The sequence below is a fragment of the Octopus sinensis genome, linkage group LG16 (genome assembly GCF_006345805.1).
Source record: "Octopus sinensis linkage group LG16, ASM634580v1, whole genome shotgun sequence".
Classification (NCBI taxonomy): domain Eukaryota; kingdom Metazoa; phylum Mollusca; class Cephalopoda; order Octopoda; family Octopodidae; genus Octopus; species Octopus sinensis.
Genome location: NC_043012.1, coordinates 35,707,020 through 35,726,253, shown reverse-complemented (window position 1 = coordinate 35,726,253; position 19,234 = coordinate 35,707,020). Strand labels below are relative to the sequence as shown.

At 37.6% G+C, this 19,234-nt stretch overlaps 1 protein-coding gene and 1 long non-coding RNA gene across 3 annotated transcripts in view; one reads left to right on the top strand and one right to left on the bottom strand.

Annotated features, from left to right (window-relative positions):
* The first annotated feature begins 8,403 nt into the window (after positions 1–8,403).
* Positions 8,404–19,234, top strand: part of LOC115220502 (rho GTPase-activating protein 6-like) — a 164,431-nt gene continuing 153,600 nt past the window's right edge. The window contains exon 1 of the mRNA XM_036509996.1: positions 8,404–8,599. The gene's annotated coding sequence lies outside the window, so the exon portion shown is untranslated. The remainder of the gene's footprint in view (positions 8,600–19,234) is intronic.
* Positions 17,010–19,234, bottom strand: part of LOC118766560 — a 26,499-nt gene continuing 24,274 nt past the window's right edge. For both annotated transcript variants that reach the window (XR_005002496.1, XR_005002497.1), the window contains one exon: positions 17,010–17,423. This is a non-coding gene — a long non-coding RNA (uncharacterized LOC118766560). The remainder of the gene's footprint in view (positions 17,424–19,234) is intronic.

The window sequence follows — 19,234 nt, the reverse complement described above, 5'->3', positions numbered from 1 at the left end:
TCTAAGGCCCTTCGATTCTAATCCTTGCTTCCACACCTGAAACTTCTCCTCCAGTTCTGATAGTGACTCAGCAATTAGAGCAAGGTCATCAGCATAGAGGAGCTCCCAGGGGCATCCTGTCTTGAATTCCTCCGTTATTGCCTGGAGGACTACGATAAATAGGAGGGGGCTGAGGACTGAACCTTGGTGGACCCCTACCTCTACCCGGAATTCTTCACTGTACTCGTAGCCAACCCTCACCTTACAAGCAGCGTCCCTGTACATGGCTTGCACAGCTCTCACTAACCATTCATCTATCCCTAATTTCCTCATTGACCACCAGATAAGGGATCGGGGGACCCTGTCGAAAGCTTTCTCCATGTCAACGAAAGCCAGGTACAGGGGCATATCTTTGGCTAGATATTTCTCCTGCAGCTGTCTTACCAGGAATATGGCATCAGTGGTGCTTTTCCCTGGCACGAACCCAAACTGCATCTCATCTAAACTAACTCTCTCTCTAATTAGTTGGGCTATGACCCTCTCCGTAACCTTCATTACCTGATCCAACAGCTTGATACCTCTGTAATTATTTGTATCTAGGGCGTCACCTTTACCTTTGTAGCAGTTGACTATTATGCTGCTACACCAGTCATTGGGTATGAATCCTTCGTGTATTACCTGGTTAACTATACGGGTGACTAGGCTATAGCCGACACTACCAGATATTTTGAGCATCTCTGCAGTAATTCCTGATGGGCCTGGGGCTTTCCCTGTCTTCATGCTTCTAATTGATTCAATTACCAAGGAACTCTCAACTCGGATAGCTGGTCCCTCTGTTGGGTCGACATTTGGCAGACTCTCTTTATCCCATTCATTTTCCTCATTCAGCAACCTTTCATAGTGGCATCTCCACACCTCTCTCTTTGCATCCTCATTTAGCGCAAGTGAACCATCATCCATGCGAACACATTTCTCTCCTACCACATCACGATTCTCTCTCACACACTGTCTTGCAACGCGGAATACCTCAAGTCTTTGGTCCTCACGGCGCAGAACATTGGCAAATTTTTTCTTACCTGCTTCCCCTCTGGTTAAATAAACCTGTCTCCTAGCTTCTCTTTTGGCAGTCTGATACAATTCCCTGCTACACCCATTTTTCCAGTCCTTCCAAGCCTGTCTCTTTTCTCTAATAGCCCTGTCTACAACATTGTTCCACCACCACGTTATTCTAGGTCGAGAGGGGACTTTGCACTAGCCACAGATCTGGTCAGTGGCTCTCAGCAGGTTGTCCCTTAGAAACGTCCAGTTGTCTTCAACCCCCTGTGATGCTCTATCCCCTTCTACTTCGTCAAAGGCTTCAAGTAATATGTCCCTAAATCTCTGTCCATTTGCAGGATCTTTAAGCTTCCAGATCCTTCTTCTCCATGTTGGTCGTCTTCTGGTCGTTCTCTTAGTCCTGATCCTAAAGTCACTAACTACCAGTCTATGTTGTGGGGTACATTCTTCGCCTGGGAAGGTTTTGGCATTTATAAGCATCCATCTTTCCCTTTTTCTGGCAAGGATGTAGTCATTTTGGCTGGTATGTCGACCCGATCGGTAGGTGACTAGGTGGCTTGTCGGTTTCCTGAAGTTAGTGTTGCAAACCATAAGATCATTTGCATCGCAGAACTCCAGGAGTCTGGTTCCCTCCTCGTTGCAGGAACCATAGCCATAGCCTCCATGTACGCCATGGAAGCCCCCAGCATGTCGTCCAACGTGACCATTGAAGTCACCAGCCACAAAGATAAGGTCTCTGTCGTTCGTCAACGAGGTAGTCTGCAGTAGGGTGTCATAGAAACTGTCTTTCTGTCCATCGGGTAGCCCTGGCTGAGGAGCATATGCCGATATAATAGTTGCTAATCTATGATGAAGCACTATTCTAATCTTAAGTATTCTGTCACTTACTCTGATTACCTCAAGTACCTTATCTACCAATTTTTCAGCGAGAAGTATACCCACGCCTCCAACCCCGTCAGTGTTTCCTGCCCAGAAAATCTTGTACCTGTGTCCTTTGCCTGTGTGTGTCCTTTAAAACCAGAATAGAAAATAAAACGTCTTAAGCATATAAAATGAGATAACATGAGATATCAAGGTGTTATAAACTTGAAATCATAGATAATATAGAATATCATAGATAATATATTATCAAGTCATCCAATCAGTTCTGTCCAATTTTACCTTTTTTAGATTTGAATGAAATTTAATAGTATTTTCAAATGTCTAATTCAATTTTAAATTATTTTTATGCATTTGTGTACGTTTAAACTAATTCAATATTGTTTTACAAAATAATAGAAGGTATCCACAAAGTCTGCGTACATGGGGATTAACACATACTTTTAAAACAAACCAATTTTTTAAAATTATAATGTTGATAAATAATATTTTCAAAGTGATTTCCATCATTTTTCATTGCATGACTTGATGCGCCTTGCAAAATTCAGGTGAACTTGATTAAATAAGTCTACATTGCCATCAATTTCAGCACACTGACTGGTAATGCATTCTCTCATGTATTTTAAATCTGTAATCTTTATTGAATAAACTTTCTCTTTCAACATACTCTAGAAAAAGAAAGGTCTGGTGAACGAGGGAACCATTCCATATGACCCCTTCTTCCAATCCAGCGAGGAAAAGTGTCATTAAGCCAATCTCTAACAGTTGTGGCAAAATGGGTAGGGGCCCCATCCTGCTGGAACCAATTCGGAAGGCCTTCGCCTAAGCGCTCAATTTGAGATATTAATTTGTCTCTCAATATGTTTACATAAGTCTCATCCGTTACATGTTCAATGAAGAAGGGTCCTAGAACATGAGCTTTCCACAAACCACACCACACCATCACCTTTTTGCTGCCTTGCTGTTTGGATGGATCCATCCAATGTGGATTACCTGGAGACCAGTATAGAAGATTCTGTCTGTTGACCTCACCATTTACATAAAACGTAGATTTGTCACTGAACAACAAAGTTTTTCGTAAAATTGATATTTTCATCCAATTTATCTGAAAACCATTCTCACGTCTACATTCGTCTATCAGGGTCGTCTTCATTTAAGTGATGCAATATCTATAGGTTGTATCGATGAAACTTTTCCTCAACCAGCATTTTGTGGATGGTTGGTTTTGGAACACCTGACACCGTGGATGTCCGACGAAGTGATTTCTTTGGGCTAGCAGAAACTTTAGCCATGACAGCCTCTTTCGTTTCATCTGAAGTCTTTGGTCGCCCGGAACGGGGTTTATCCAAAACACTGCCTCTTTCTTTATATTTCTTGATCAATTTCCCGGCGGCAGTAAAATAAATAGGTTGCCTATAAGGGTGTCGAAGATTAAATTCTTCCCCAATTTTGCGATAAGACCATCCCTCTCGTCCACTTAATAATACTAACTCGATTCTTTCTTCTTTAGACAGATCCATCATTCGATCTGGGATTCTTTCTTCTTTAGACAGAGCCATCATTCGATCTGGGATTCTTTCTTCTTTAGACAGAGCCATCATTCGATCTGGGATTCTTTCTTCTTTAGACACAGCCATCATTCGATCTGGGATTCTTTCTTCTTTAGACACAGCCATCATTCGATCATCTGTAGAAAAAATAACAAATAAATTTAGAAAAGTAAAGTATTTTTTTATTAATTTAAACAAAAGTAAAAAGGAAAATTATTATTTCTTATATTTATTTATGTTATGATTTTATTCCATGTGCCCAGACTTCGTGGACACCTTAAAATTGCTTTGATTAAAACCCTTTCAACATGGAAGTATCCAAGGAGCATTTAAAGCACATATAATTCTTTATGAGTATAATAAAGGTAACTCTGCAGCCGAAGTGACTCGAAACATACACTCAGTTTATGGGAAAGTGCTTGAATGAAAGAACTTGCAGGAGATCGTTTGCAAAACTGAAGATGAAGATCGAATTTGATGTCCAGTTGAGTTTGATGATAAGCTCCTTGAGGAATTACTGGAAGAAAATCCGTCATTATCAGTTGAAGAATTGGCAATAAAGCTTACTTCAAACCATACAACAGTTCATCGTCATCTTCAACAACGTGGAAAGATTCCTAAACTTGGAAAATAGGTGCCTCATGTATTGTCCGAAAGCAACCGCAAATCCCGAGTTGACATCTGCTCTTCTCTCTATTCTCGCAAACTCATTTCACCCTTTTTCGATAGACTTGTGACGAAAAATGGATTTTCTATCGAAATGTTAAACGTCGTTAACAGTAGCTTGGTAAAAAGGAAAATGCTCAACCACAACCGAAAAGGGAACTTCATGGGAAAAGGGTTCTTCTCTCAATCTGGTGCGATTACAAAGGCGTAATTCACTTTATATTGTTACCACCTAATGCAACAATCAATGCTCAAGTCTACTATCAGCAATTAGAGCGTTTGAACCAAGCTTTGAAGGAAATAAGAGCCGCTTTAGTGAGTCGAAAACGAGTGAGGTTTCATCAGGACAATGCGCAACCCCACACTGCAAAGATTACATCACAGAAGATCGAAGAGGTCGGTTTGGAAAAATTTCTTCATCCAACTTATTCTCCCGACCTTACTCCTTCAGGATACCATTTGTTTCATGGTTCACAGAATTATTAGGGGGACACAACTTTCGCAAGCCAGGAGGAAGTCGAACCTGACATTTCAGAGTTCTTCGCTTTGAAACCAAAAGAGTTTTACATTGATGGAATTTAAAAGCTTGTAAATAGATGGAAGTAAGTCATAGATAATCAGGGAAAGTACATTGATGATTAACTTTCAATTAAATATAACATTTGATCACTTGTATTCTTTATCCAAAATTCGGACAGAACTTATGGGATGACCCGAGATATATACACTGGCGAAAATATATTTTAGACCGACGATAAAGTTCTATTTCTTACAAAATATTTTGTTACTAACACCATACAAATTATTTTATCTTTTACACCTTATGCAAAATTTATTTCTCTTTCGAATGATGCAGACAATGACTATTTTTATACAACTTGAAGGATTCTAATGCTAAATATAAACGTTTCAAATTTACCGGCAAAATTAGTTCAAGAGCACGTTATATGTATGCAATTTTTTTGGCCAAAATGGGTGGTCACACAACAAGCCTAAATGCTCCATATAAAGTTATAATTTAATGTTATTATACAATTTATTAATAATGGGAAAACAACGTAGCCTTAGTCCAGTCGCGAGAGCAAAAATCGCATATTACAGCAAAAAGTTTCCTTTTCGAACATCAGCAAGCAACTAAAGTGTAGGAAACCGGCTTGCGTGCAAGCGTGGAAGTTATACTCGGAAACTGGTCAAAAAAAAGATCGGCAAAGGACTAGTAACAGGATATTTTGTAAGAAATAGAACTTTTATCAATATCTTAAATTTATTTTCGCCAGTGTGTGTATATATAATATATATATATAATGTATATGATACGAGGATTTTAATGGAGATAACCTGTAGTATATAGTACAAAATTTTTGTCTCCGTATATGAGCTAAGTATTAATTAAATGTGGTATACGGAAAAAATTTCGGATATTTGTCTTAAAAATTCAGACAAGAAAATTTAGATGTAGCACATGAGGTATTATTCCATACGAATATCCACATATTTATATTGAGAATTTCATGATAAAAATATAGAAATATTGGGTTGTCCGGAAAGTTCGTGCCGATTTATAGTAGCTTATCTTTCGACTTATTTTAGAACATGTTTGAGTCCATAAAATAGGATTTGACTACACCTCCATTTAGAGCACAGTTTAAGCTATCTTTTCGTGGAAGAAGGTTTATGTTCCTATAACCTGTGTTAATTCTGTAACCCTTTAAAATAAAAGAGGAGAAAATTCATTTTCGGCACTTGATGCTTTGGGAACCTGACAAAAATTGCTGCAGCTTGGCTGGGATGTGTTATCCCCTATTCCCCAGATATTACTCCTTCGGATTTCCACTTATTCAGGTCTCTGCAGAATAGTCTTAATGGTGAAAATTTCAATTCCTTAGATGACATAAAAAGATACCTTGATGAATTCTTTGCCCTGAAACCACCCCAATTCTGGGAAGAAGGTATTTTCAAGGTAAAGGAAAGATGGAGACGTGTTGTGCAACCTCCAAGCATCGATGGTCTACACTATCGAAAGCTTTGGATTGATCCAAGTTGATCAGGGCTCCACCCATGCCAGGTTCCTTAATTACCCTGTATAGATAGATAGATAGATAGATAGATAGATAGATAGATAGATAGATAGATAGATAGATAGATAGATGAAAATGGAATAAATGACATTCTTTATTTTTGAATTTTTACAATTGTTTCGACGCAGTCTTATACCTGTAATACATTGATGAGATGTTGGGCAATCATTAACTTGCATCTAAGGTTTAGGATGCGTCTCTTCGGGGGATTGTTTAAATAAATTCTTCGTTAGATCCTGTCACCATTTCACTCAGTTTGATAATGTATACGCAGCATGATTTTAAATAAAAGGGGCCGTTAATTCTATTTCCATTTCACTTATCTATTTGTATAATTTCTATGGATAACATGGAATTCCGTATCATATCCAGTAGCAAAAGTATTCCCACTGTATGATGACATCAGGTAGCCAATAGCAGCGGACGAGCTTTGCATAGCATTCTACAAGATGTTTATCCGGATCTTATTTAACTGTGTGTGAGGTGGAGGAGGTGAACATGTAAAGAGAAACATGGGGCTTGCTGCTAAGAAATGGTAATTGTATAAAGTGGAAACGGTGTTAAAGGTACTTGATGCAGTAAACCGAGAGATGTTAATTAGCTAAAATTACAATTTAATGAGGAGATTGATTATTTTCTAATTTACTAATTCCGGTAAAAAAAAAAAGGCAAGGGAGACAAAGCTGGGATTTAAATTTTTCTAATTGAATATAGAGTAAGGAGAAGGAGAGGGCCAAGAGGTTGTTCTTGTAGGTGGTTGCTGTTGTTGCTGTTGTTGTTGAGCGAACGGTCTTCGTCCCAGAGCTCGTAAGATGGGAGAAGTCCGAAACGTGGTCCTTTGCTATTCGTAGGACCCGCAGAAGAGAAAGCAGGTCAACACCCGACACCGAGAGCATCGACGGAAGAATGAATGCGCATCCAGGCTCAGCGGTTGCGTAGGAAGTCGGGGACAAGAAACAGGAAGAAAGAGTGAGAGAAAGTTGGAGCGAAAGAGTACAACAGGGGTCGCCACCAGCCCCTGCTGGAGCCTCGTGGAACTTTATGTGTTTTCGCTCAATAAATACACACAACGCCCGGTCTGGGAATCGAAACCGCGATCCTCCGACCGCGAGTCCGCTTCCCTAACCACTGGGCCATTGCGCCTCCACTGTTGTAGGTGGTGGCGGCGGTGGTGGTGGTGGCGGCGGCGGCGGCGATGGTGTATTTGAACCCCACGTCAATCCCCGTCGACCAAACCAATTCCAGTCGAGACCGTCCGCTCTTTTCCCCCCATTTGAACAGAACACACTTCATCGTTATCCAATGTCTCCCCTTTTTAAGACTGTAGGGTGTGAGTTGAGGAAGAATTGGTTGTTATTTCTAGCCAGTCGGGGGTTTTCTTGCTGATTTGCTGACCTCGTGGTGGCAAGGTACGATGCAGTGGTCCTCAGCGGCGATGATCTCATGGTAGCAAAGTATGACTTGGTGGCCATCAGCAGTGCTGCCCTTCCCCACACCTAGGGGAAATTTCTTAGTGACCCAAACAGCATTATAACACTGTGACCACTGACATACGTTACACAGCATTTGTAAATTGTCGTTGCTGTTGAGCACCAGGTGAGTCATTTTATAATTAAAAGCACCTTCGTTGTTAATAAACTCTATTCCAAATTTATTTATCATAGCTCTTTGAAAATAAACATTATTATATAAGATATATTTTTCTATCCGATGAAGGGCCTAATTTTTTTTTCTTGTTTAATATAGGTCTTATCCCTTTAGGGTATACAAACTTTCCCCAAATTTATGATGCCAAGATCACGACACCACGTGGTCAAACTTACAAAACATATTTTACAAGGTATGTCCATGGGTCCCGACGAAAAGATTAAGAGACCTAGACTCCTCTTTAAAAATTTCTCACTTTTTGTTCAAAATCTTTTTGCTGAAAATTTTTTTGAAATATCTGCCCGTCAGATATCCACGGGCCCTTCCTTGGTTTTCCTTGACCCAAACCCCGGGTCGTTACCCCGACTAAGTTCCATTCTTTTGTGCCCTGCCTTCACGGGAAATGGGCTTAATTCAAAACAGCATTATCGATGCGCACCACTATCAACCGTGTTAAATATTTCGTATTCATGTTTACAGTGTTTATGATTTTACCGAGTTACAAAGGAGCAACCCGGATATGAGAGTGACTTCCCTGTCAGAGCTGATTGTTCGGCCAGAAATCCTCAATGATCACACGAAAATCAACATGGCGTATCCGAAATAATGAGACAGCGACAAACACAATAGAAAACAAAAAATAACTTTTATGTTTGACTGTAAAAGTTTACGGTTGTTGGATGCTTATTATCATAAGAAGGACGGGATTGTCTGGCAACATCAACACTGGACCACCTTCTTCCGGTAAGGACCAATTTAGGTATTTTTTATTTTATTTTATATTATTTTATTTCGTTCGTGTTGTTGTTGTTGCAGTCGTCGTCATCGTGTTTGTTGTTTAGCTTCGGATAAAATTTGTTCCAACAGACATCTATCATCAAAGACATTCCGCTCGTGACCGTCACGTCTTTTATTTTTTCAAGACACATTGTATTAAGGAACTACTTTTCCCAAACTGCTTTTTTTTTAAATAAATATATTTTATTAACATTTCCCTTATTTGAGAAGACGAATGAAGTGTAACCGGGATGAGATTTGGCTGTTATTTCTAGCAGTTCAGCCAACAGGTGGAGTCTCTCTGGATGTCGTCGCTATCGTTGTTAGGGTGAAGGGCAAGGATCAAAATCAGAACTAGTCCCACCGTCATTCCGTTTATTAAAAACGATATCAACCAGTTTATCCCCGCCACACCACAAACACACACACACACACACCATTTAATTTTCTTAAAAGATGATGAGATTTGACATTTGGCTGCTATTTCTAGTAGTCCTAGTGAACAGGTAAAACTCACCGCCGCCGCCGCCACCACCACCGCCGCCGCCACCACCACCGCCGCCGCCAGCCTCATTGTTACCTGTGACACAGATTTGAGGGGGGAAGGAAGAGGGTTGCTGTCGTCGTACAATTAGGATCAAAGGACTTCGGTCAGGTTACAACAAAAACAGATTTGCTGTCCTTCGAGCTTTTGTTTCATTTCTCCAGCGAAACCCTTCTCTCTTCTCTCTTTCAACAATCAACAGAAGGGGAGAGGAGGAAAGGGTCAGGTTTAAGGAGAACGTTTGTGAAATACTTTGTGGGGGTGGGGTGCGGAGGTGGGTATGTCGACCTCCCGGGTGGAATGAGGGTGCGGGACGACGAGTCGTTTGGAGGTGACACTTGTCAACATATTTTCTCACTCTAATCGCCATACGCGCGCGCGCGCGCGTGTGTTTGTGTGTGTGTGTGTGTGTGTGCTCTTAAGTCCCTATATGTATTTATGTGTATATGCATGTTTTGTATATACGTATGGTTGTGTGTGTGTGTGTATATACATATATATATATATATATATAGTCATATATATATGCGCGTGTGTGCGTGTGCATGTGTGTGTGCGTGTGTGTGTGTGAGTGTGTACGTGTTTTTATGAATGCGTTTAGGTGTGTGTGTAAGTGTATACGAGTGCTTGTAAGTACATGTATGTATTTATACGCGTTTGTATGTGTATATGCATGTTTTATGTATACGTATAGTTGTGTATGTGTGTGTATATATATATATATATATATAGTCGCATATATGCGCGTGTGCATGCACGCGCGCACGCATGTGTGTATGTGTGTGTGTGTGTGTGTGTGGATGGCTGTGTACGTGCGTGAAACCATGTGCGCATCTATCTATTTACTATAAGCAAAATTAGGTCATAGACAAGGGAGATTATATAGACTAGAGCTTTTGAGAGTTATTTCCCTTCCATTGCTGTTGAAATCTTGTAATGAACTTGCGGTTTTTTTTCCCGCGCCATTTGTTAGTATTAAATCTTGTACGTACACGGCCCAGCTCGCGTATGCACATATACGCATACACCCAAAGAGACGTGCGCGCACGTGCACACTCATGCATATACTCGACACGCATAATCAAGCATGTTCGCGAGAGATTTGTTTGTATGAGTGCATATGTAAGTGTGTGCGTTCTTGCGCAAGTGCGTGTGTCTGGGTGTTCGTAGGGAAGTTTATCCCGGCGTAAAAACAAAATCATAACAAACGATTTTGCTTATAATGTATCTTAGGGTCCAGCCCCTTAACAAAGATGACATTGAGAGAGAGAGGGAGATAGAAAGAGAGCGAGAGATGAGGAAGGGATCGATAAATTAAGTAAAAAGTAAAGGTTAAATATAGGTTTTTGGTGTTGTACACCTGACACTTTGAGATAGACCAGGAGCTCATTGTTGTCAACTGTGCAGAATGGAGCCACGTGAAGTGAAGTTTCTTGTCCAAGAATACAAGAACACAATTTGTGTACAGACTGGGGGTTGAACACGTGATCTTATTATCGAGAGCAAAATGGTATAAACACGGGACACAAATACGCCAGTCAATATGATCACCCAATTTGGTGCTTCCAAACCAAGGATTTGTGGATCCCTTGGGACCTACAAAGATACTGCTGGGGTTGTGCCAGACCCGCTCCGCCCCCACCCCGCACACTCACACACACATTTAGAGCCCCAGGGCATCGATTTTGTTTGGGGGAAAACAATGGTATTGAGGCAGCCCTATAGTGGTCCCCTGTCAATGAGGTCAAAATTTGTTGAGATGTGTGACCTTTCAAATGTCAATGGTCAATGGGAAAGAATTCTTCAAAATCGTAGGAGCCTTTGATAATGAAAAGGTTGAGAACATGGCAGTAAACATTTGATTGTGGTGTTTCAATTTGGCCAGGACCCAACTGAACACACACACACACATGCACACATACATGAATGCCTACATCCTTTTTTGATGGCTATTCAGTAATTAAACAACATACAAATAATGTACAACACTGTTTGAACTAGAAGGACTGAAATAAAATTCAGTTTAAATTACAAAAGTACAAATATGCAAATTAATCTATCCACTATGGCACTAGTCTAATTTACGATTACTTTATATAGAAACTGAATGTTCATATAAGAAGCTTCATATACCTTGTCCAACAAGCAGTTGACAAACTATGAAACGTCTATTAGGAGACCCCCCCCCCCATCTTGCTTCTTTTTCTCCACACTGAACACATGAATGGGATGTGTTTACATTCATGGGTTTCTCTCACAGCTAGGCTTTCTATTATACAACTAGATTTCAGTTCTTCTAAATCACGTGTTGTAAACAGTCCTGTTGTTGTTGCTATTGGCATTTCTCCTGTTAATAACATGTCTGTTAACTTTGTTCCCTTGAAGATATATGGAATTGGAGATCCCTTACTTAAAAACAGGTGAAGGTTAATACCAATAAGGGTATCTGGTTCTGAAACAACACCTGAGTAATATATTCGTCTAACCCATGCTAGCATGGAAAAATGGACGTAAAAGCAACTAAACAAATATAAATGTGTAGTAAAGATTGTTTACCAGCATAAAATGGCAGTCCTGGTTTAGGACTAATGTTGCTGTAATTTAGCCCCAGGAGACATCGTCTCCAGCTGGCTATATGACATGATCTGTGTCCTTATATTTTCAAACAAAGTACTGTTGTTGAATATCTCACGTTGTGAGATTTAAAAGAGAAAAATAAATAGTAATTTCCAAATATATATGTGTGTGTATATATATATTGTACATGCATATGTAAGTATGTGTATACAAGAATGTGTATTCATATTTTTACTCATGCATGTGAAGATACTTGTATATTCATATTTCATATTTACATATATATTTCTATATATATATACATATATCTATCTATCTATCTATCTATCTATCTATCTATCTATCTATCTATCTATCTATCGATATATATATATATATATATACATTATATATACATGAATATATATTTATTTCTATACAAATATACCTTTTGACTTACATTGTATGTCATTAATATTGCTTTCACATAGACTCGTTAAGTGATTATTATGGTAATTATCATTAATTCATAAATATTTTCAGTGTAATGGTTAGATTATAGCCTTTCCTTACACCTTCACAAGATCCTAAAAGAATCACTAAATATGAAAGCTTAGATTCTTCATAGAATTGGAACAACAATTATTAACACATAATAAATGTTTTGCTTTATATATGTTTATATATGTTTTGTTTTATATGTTTGTCTATAAAGACTGGAATTTACAGCTGTAGTCTTTATGGCCCGGAGTGAGTAAATGACCTTTGCACCCTCATAAAAATATTTGTTATATTATTTTATAGGATCAATAATAATAATCATCATCACCATCATCATCATCATCATCATCATCATCAGTGCCATCATCGTCATTGTTCTCATTGTCGTCATCATCACCTTCATAGTCATCTTCTCCATCATCATCGTTGTCATCATCATCATCGTCATTATCACCATCATCATCGTCATTGTCATCGTCATCATTATCATCATCACCATTGTCATCATCGTCGCCGTCATTGTCAGCATCATCGTCATCATCATCACCATCATCATCGTCGTCGTCATCGTCGTCGTCATTATCATCATCACCATTGTCATCACCATCACCTACATGCACACACCACCATCTCCTATTCCTGTTTGGGTCAAATGGAATTCACTGGAGCAAATTTTCTGCAGTTTGATGCTCTTCCTGTTGCCTACCCTTCCCTGTTTCTAAACAATGTAATTTGCCTGAAACAGGCGAAAGTTGGTGACAGGAAGAGCATCCAGGTATAGAAAATCTGCATCAATAAAACTCATCAGAGCTAGTCAAGTATGGAAAAGTGGACGGTGAAGAAATGATGATGATGATGATGATGATGAAGGTGATTTTATATTTACCTACCTACCTGTCTATCTATCTATCTATCTATCTATCTATCTATCTATCTATCTATCTATAAACACATATACACGTGCACACACACACATGTATATGTATTTATACATATATATATATATGCATGCACACATATATACACATATGCACATGCACACATACACATAAAAATATATATCTCTTTTATTTTTTTTTACTTGTTTCAGTCATTTGACTGAGGTCATGCTGGGGCACCACCTTGAGGAATTCTATTCGAAAGCTTGGCACTCATTCTATCAGTCTCTTTTGCTGAACTACTTGGTTACACACACAGAGCCATGCGCCTTCACACACACACACACACACACACACACACATGACACACATGCACACACACACAGACAAACACATATCTTACATACTTCCATACAGATTCCATCAAATTTCAAATGCATTGGTCAGTCCCAAAGTTGCAAAAAAAGACCCTTGTCTAAGTTAGCCCTGAGAGAGATTGAACCTGAAGCCACATAGTTGGCAAGCCACCTTCCCAGTCATTTCAAAGAGAACATCACTTGTTTGAAGAAGTACAGAACATGTTTGAAGGCAGAACTCTAAAAGACTTCTTCTTTTTTTTTATTCGCTACAAAATTTCTTTCGAAATATATTTTGCTTCAGTTAGTCTTGAAAATTATAACAAAATTAGTAAAATAAACTTTACCATTATTAAACTGGGCTTTGGAACCTAAATAAACAGGAAATTGCATCAGAAGCTTTTTAATTGAAGTCACTTTATAACAGGAAGCCTTTATCCAAAAAACCAGGAGGGGTTGGCATGGAATGAGTAAAAATGGACTCCTGTTAGTTTGAAGAAACCTCATCTGTTTTACGTTGAATATTTTATATCTGAAGGAAGTGAGTGTTTGTAAGAAACGAGTTCAGTTCTCAGTGAAGCTGGAAGCAGATGCTGCTATGTCTATGAGTTGGAAGAATGTGTGTACTTCTGGTTGGATATTAAACATTATTTGGTTCAAACCTCATCTTAATTCCGACCTAACTAGCATCGAAGATAAAAAGCAACCCTGGCAGTTGCAGAGTTGATGCTTCAACCAACAGAACAATGAATAACAGATGCCGGTTTCTAGATAAAGGGAAGTGGTTGGCCGAAACTGTCTATAGATAACGGAATATCTTCTGGTGCAAGATAAGGATTCTTGAAGTTGTTTTTGGTAAGGCAAATATTCTTCGCTAAACCCTGTTGCTGTCGTTTTTGTTTTTGTTGTTTTAGTTCTAAGTCAATTCTAATTAAACAGATTTATCTTTAGAAGTGTTCCAACCATGACTATCGCATCTGTTTTTGCAAACACCATTTTAAACACACTGGTCACTCACAAATGAAGAACTGGTAGTATGTGCCAAAATTTTTGTCTTTGGAATCTTTGGTACACGTAAGCATCTTCTCCGCAGTCCCTCACTTTTAATATAGCCTCCATTTGTGTCGTCCCAGATGACACAAATAGGGGCTGAGATAAGGGGCTGCACCAGCATAAGGCTGGGAATTGAGCAACATGAAATGGGGTACTTTGCTCAAGGATACAATGACTGCCTGGTCCAGGAATTGAACTCAAGATTCTATGATCACGATGCCAGCACCTCAACCACTGAGCCACTCACCTTCACCAATTGCACAGATTTTATTATTCGATGCCATCAAAGATTCCATCTATTTTAAAGATGGTTCCTTGTGATCTAATTTAGCTGATCTTGACTTGGGGGGTCATGCCTTGATTTTAATCATTAGTTTCACATTGACCCCACATAATGCTATATGCACACATGCACACACACACACACCTATGCATGTGTATATAACAATATATATATGTGTGTGTGTGTAATATATATATATATATATATACTTTATTTAAAGCAGCAGAAAATTCAACAAAACCTGTTACTCTGAGTTTCACGTTTTCTAGCAAAAACTGTCCGACGAACGGGAACGTGAAACTCAGAGTAACAGGTTTTGTTGAATTTTCTGCTGCTTTAAATAAAGCATATTACTCTACCCCAGGTATTTGAGTACTCTTTTATCCACCTTGTTTCACATTTATGTGTTTACTCCGGTATATATATATATATATATATTATATATATATATATATATATATATATATATATATATAATATAATTAGAGACAAAACCACTATTATGCAAATCAAACAAGAAAGACTTAATCCAATACATAAAAAATTTTATATAAATTAAATTAAATTAAATTCGCCACTACAATTGTTTAATATAAATATATATATATAAATATATGTACATACATATATATACATACATATGTTTACATATATTTGTACATTCATACACACACATACACTCTGATTTCTAGATTGTGTGATTGATTCCTAGACTGGGCCATTCATCATCATCGTTCATCGTTCAGCATCTGCTTTCCATGCTAGCATGGGTTGGACGGTTCAACTGGGATCTGGGAAGCTTGAAGGCTGCACCAGGCCCAGTCTGATCTGGCAATGTTTCTACAGCTGGATGCCCTTCCTAACGCCAACCACTCCATGAGTGTAGTGGGTGCTTTTTATGTGCCACCGGCACAGGTGCCAGATGAGGCTGGCAAACGGCCACGATCGGATGGTGCTTTTTACGTGCCACCGGCACGGAGGCCAGGCAAGGCTGGCAACGGCCACGATCAGATGGTGCTTTTTACGTGCCACCCGTAGATACCCTAATTTATAATTTTAATATATATATATTAAAATCATAAATCAGGGCGTCTACGAGACACCACCATGCTGAAAATAGCAGCCATGATCATGAGTCAGATCATGAGTCAAATACCCTAATTTATGATTTTAATGATTATTACCTTTGAAGGTTATTTTTTTCCATGCTGGCCCCTTGATAAAATCGCTATTTTATTTTAAATTAACAATCTTATTCTTATTTATATAAATTTTAATTTATTTCGTCACTGTATTTACTGCGGTGATATTTTAACCATATCTCACATGGAATTAAACGGCGGGCATTTTGAACTGGCCATGATGCATACGTGCGTATATATGTATGTATACGTTCATATATGTAAGTAATTGTATGGTGTATTTATATATATATATGTATTTATGTTTCTCTTCTGTGTGTATTCTACTGATGAGGCAAAGCATTCCTAAATGCAAATTCAGAAATCCGGGATCTAGAATTATCCAGTAATTTTTTACTAGTTTCATCTTGTCTCTTTGTTTTCTCTCCGTGTTGATGTATGGACAATTAAGGTGGTTTTAGAGTCAGATCATGGCTGCTATTTTCAGCATGGAGGCATCTCACAGATGCCCCAATTTATAATTTTAATATATATATATATATAAAGGCAAATATAAATATATATGTATATATACAGCAACAAGAAAATATATCATATATTATGCTAGCATGGAAAACGGATGCTAAACGATGCTGATGCATTATTAAGAAAGTAACCACACTACTGAAATATATTGATGTTTTGAGCTATCCATTCTTATTTGTTTACCATATATATATATATATATAGAGAGAGAGAGAGAGAGAGAGAGAGTGTTTGAATTTGTGTACAGATATTGTATATTGAGAAAAAGGAGGCCGTCAGAACCTTGGACAATCCCCCATTAGCACCCTCATTTGTTCTTCGAACAGATCAAGACAAATCAAAATGGTAAAAATGAAATGTTCTGTTACCATTTTGATTCCGTCTTGATGAATTCAAAAAACAAACGAAAGCACTAATAAAGGACAATCCAAAATTCTGACTGCCTCCTTTTTATCAATATATATATATATATATATATATTATATATATATATATTACAGCATGGAAAACAGACATCAGCAATTCAAAAACACATAAAACCCGTTAACTTTAACATTTATTAATTGCTGTCAAAAATTTCGTCACACTTACTACAACCTGGTAATTGTCACAGTTTCCCAATAGAATTCGGTCAGTTAGTAGAACAAAAGTTTTGACACAAGTTAGTAAATGTTTGTGTGCCTTTAAATGGTTAATATGTGTATTTGCTTTCCTTTTAACACACGGTCTCTAATCAAATCACCTGCCAATCAAGAACATCTCCAAAACACTCTCTCACACACACACACATAAACACAAACAAACAAAATTTAGAAGGGAGAATGTTTCCAATACTTCAGCTCAATCTCATAATGTATCATTAGAAAACATGCAAATATATCACACACACACACACATTCTGATACACATTATATACATGTATATACATATGTGTGTGTGTGTCTATAGACACACTCCCTCTATCTATCTTTCTTTCTCACTCACTCTCTCTCCTCTCTCTCAAATAATAATAAAAATAAAGATGTCAGTTAAATGTCTACATTATTTTGTTTGTGAACATCATATTCTTTCTGATTGAATTAGTGACACACATATTGATAGACTGAGTTATTGATTCCATGATTGACCTATCGATTGATCTATTGAACTTTATTGATTCATAGATTCTATTATTAATTTACATAATAGATTATTGATTCAATTTGCTGATTCAACTGAAACACCTTTGATCATAGGTCACCTTTAATTAGAGCTTACCTGGTGAAGGGAAGTGTGGAAAAAGAACAACCACAACATATTATAATATATCATCTTTACCATATGTTCATAATATAGTTCATTATTATTATTACTATTATTATTATTATTATTATTATTATAACAAATTGACAAGATCATACCAATATTTGGGGCCGTGGCCAAACATCTATGAAAGGGTGCTGAAAAGTTGCTGGCTTTGCGTAAAAGAAAGAAAATAAAGGAAGATCAGTTAATTATTTTATTCAACATATATGATTTTATTCAAATATATAGATATATATATATATAGGTTATGAGAGGTAATGGTGTCAAGAAGACCCAAGGGTGTCAGGTAACGCTGAGTAAGTGCTATGGACAGACTATAGTTAAGCTCCAGGTTCGGTGATTATGCGAATGAGGAGATATATATCAGCATGCGTATATATAAAAAATTTAATAGAATGATATAAAAATCTAAGGCTGTGAAAGATTTTAGAACATTTATAAAGAAAAGGTCTTGCAGCTGTTTCCAGGATATTTTATATTTCCCTTCATCAGAGATGGTGCGAGAGGATGGTTAAGCAATAGTTATTCTAGAGAAGATATGAAATAGAGAGTGAAGCGGAGGAAGGAAAACAGACGTGAGACGCATAAGGATATTGTAACTGCAGTTCCATTATTTAACCCCTTAGTGTTCTGATTATTCAATCAAATATAATGCTTATTTATTCCCATTGATTTGAATTAATCATGCATTATTTCATATCTTCAAGATCTTGATGGTGTAATTACTTAATGTAGAATAACATTGTAGGGTAGGTATGAGGGCCTGGATCTGGTCAGTTTGAATATAAAACAGATTAAATATTTTGGCCGGATATGGCCGGTTTAAATACTAAAGGGTTAAGCAGAATGGTATAGATATAAGTTTCCTGTTCTTTGTGTGTAAGTTCCAATAGTAATTGAAATTGGTCATTTGGAAACTTACACACAAAGAACAGGAAACTTATATCTATACCATTCTGCTTAAATAAGGGAACTGCAGATACAATATCCTTATGCATCTCACGTCTGTTTTCCTTCTTCCACTTCACTCTCTATTTCATATCTTCTCTAGAATAACTATTGCTTAACCATCCTCTCGCACCATCTCTGATGAAGGGAAATATAAAATATCCTGGAAACAGCTGTAAGACCCTCTCTTTATAAATGTTCTGAAATCTTTCACAGCCTTAGATTTTTATGTCATTCTGTTGATTTTATATATATATATATATATATATATATATATATATATATATATATATATATATATATATATATATATATATGGAACATAAAAGCACCCACTACACTCTCGGAGTGGTTGGCGTTAGGAAGGGTATCCAGCTGTAGAAACTCTACCAGATCAAGACTGGAGTCTGGTGCAGCCATCTGGTTGCCAGCCCTCAATCAAAACCGTCCAACCCATGCTAGCATGGAAAACGGATGTTAAACGATGATGATGATGATGATATATATATAC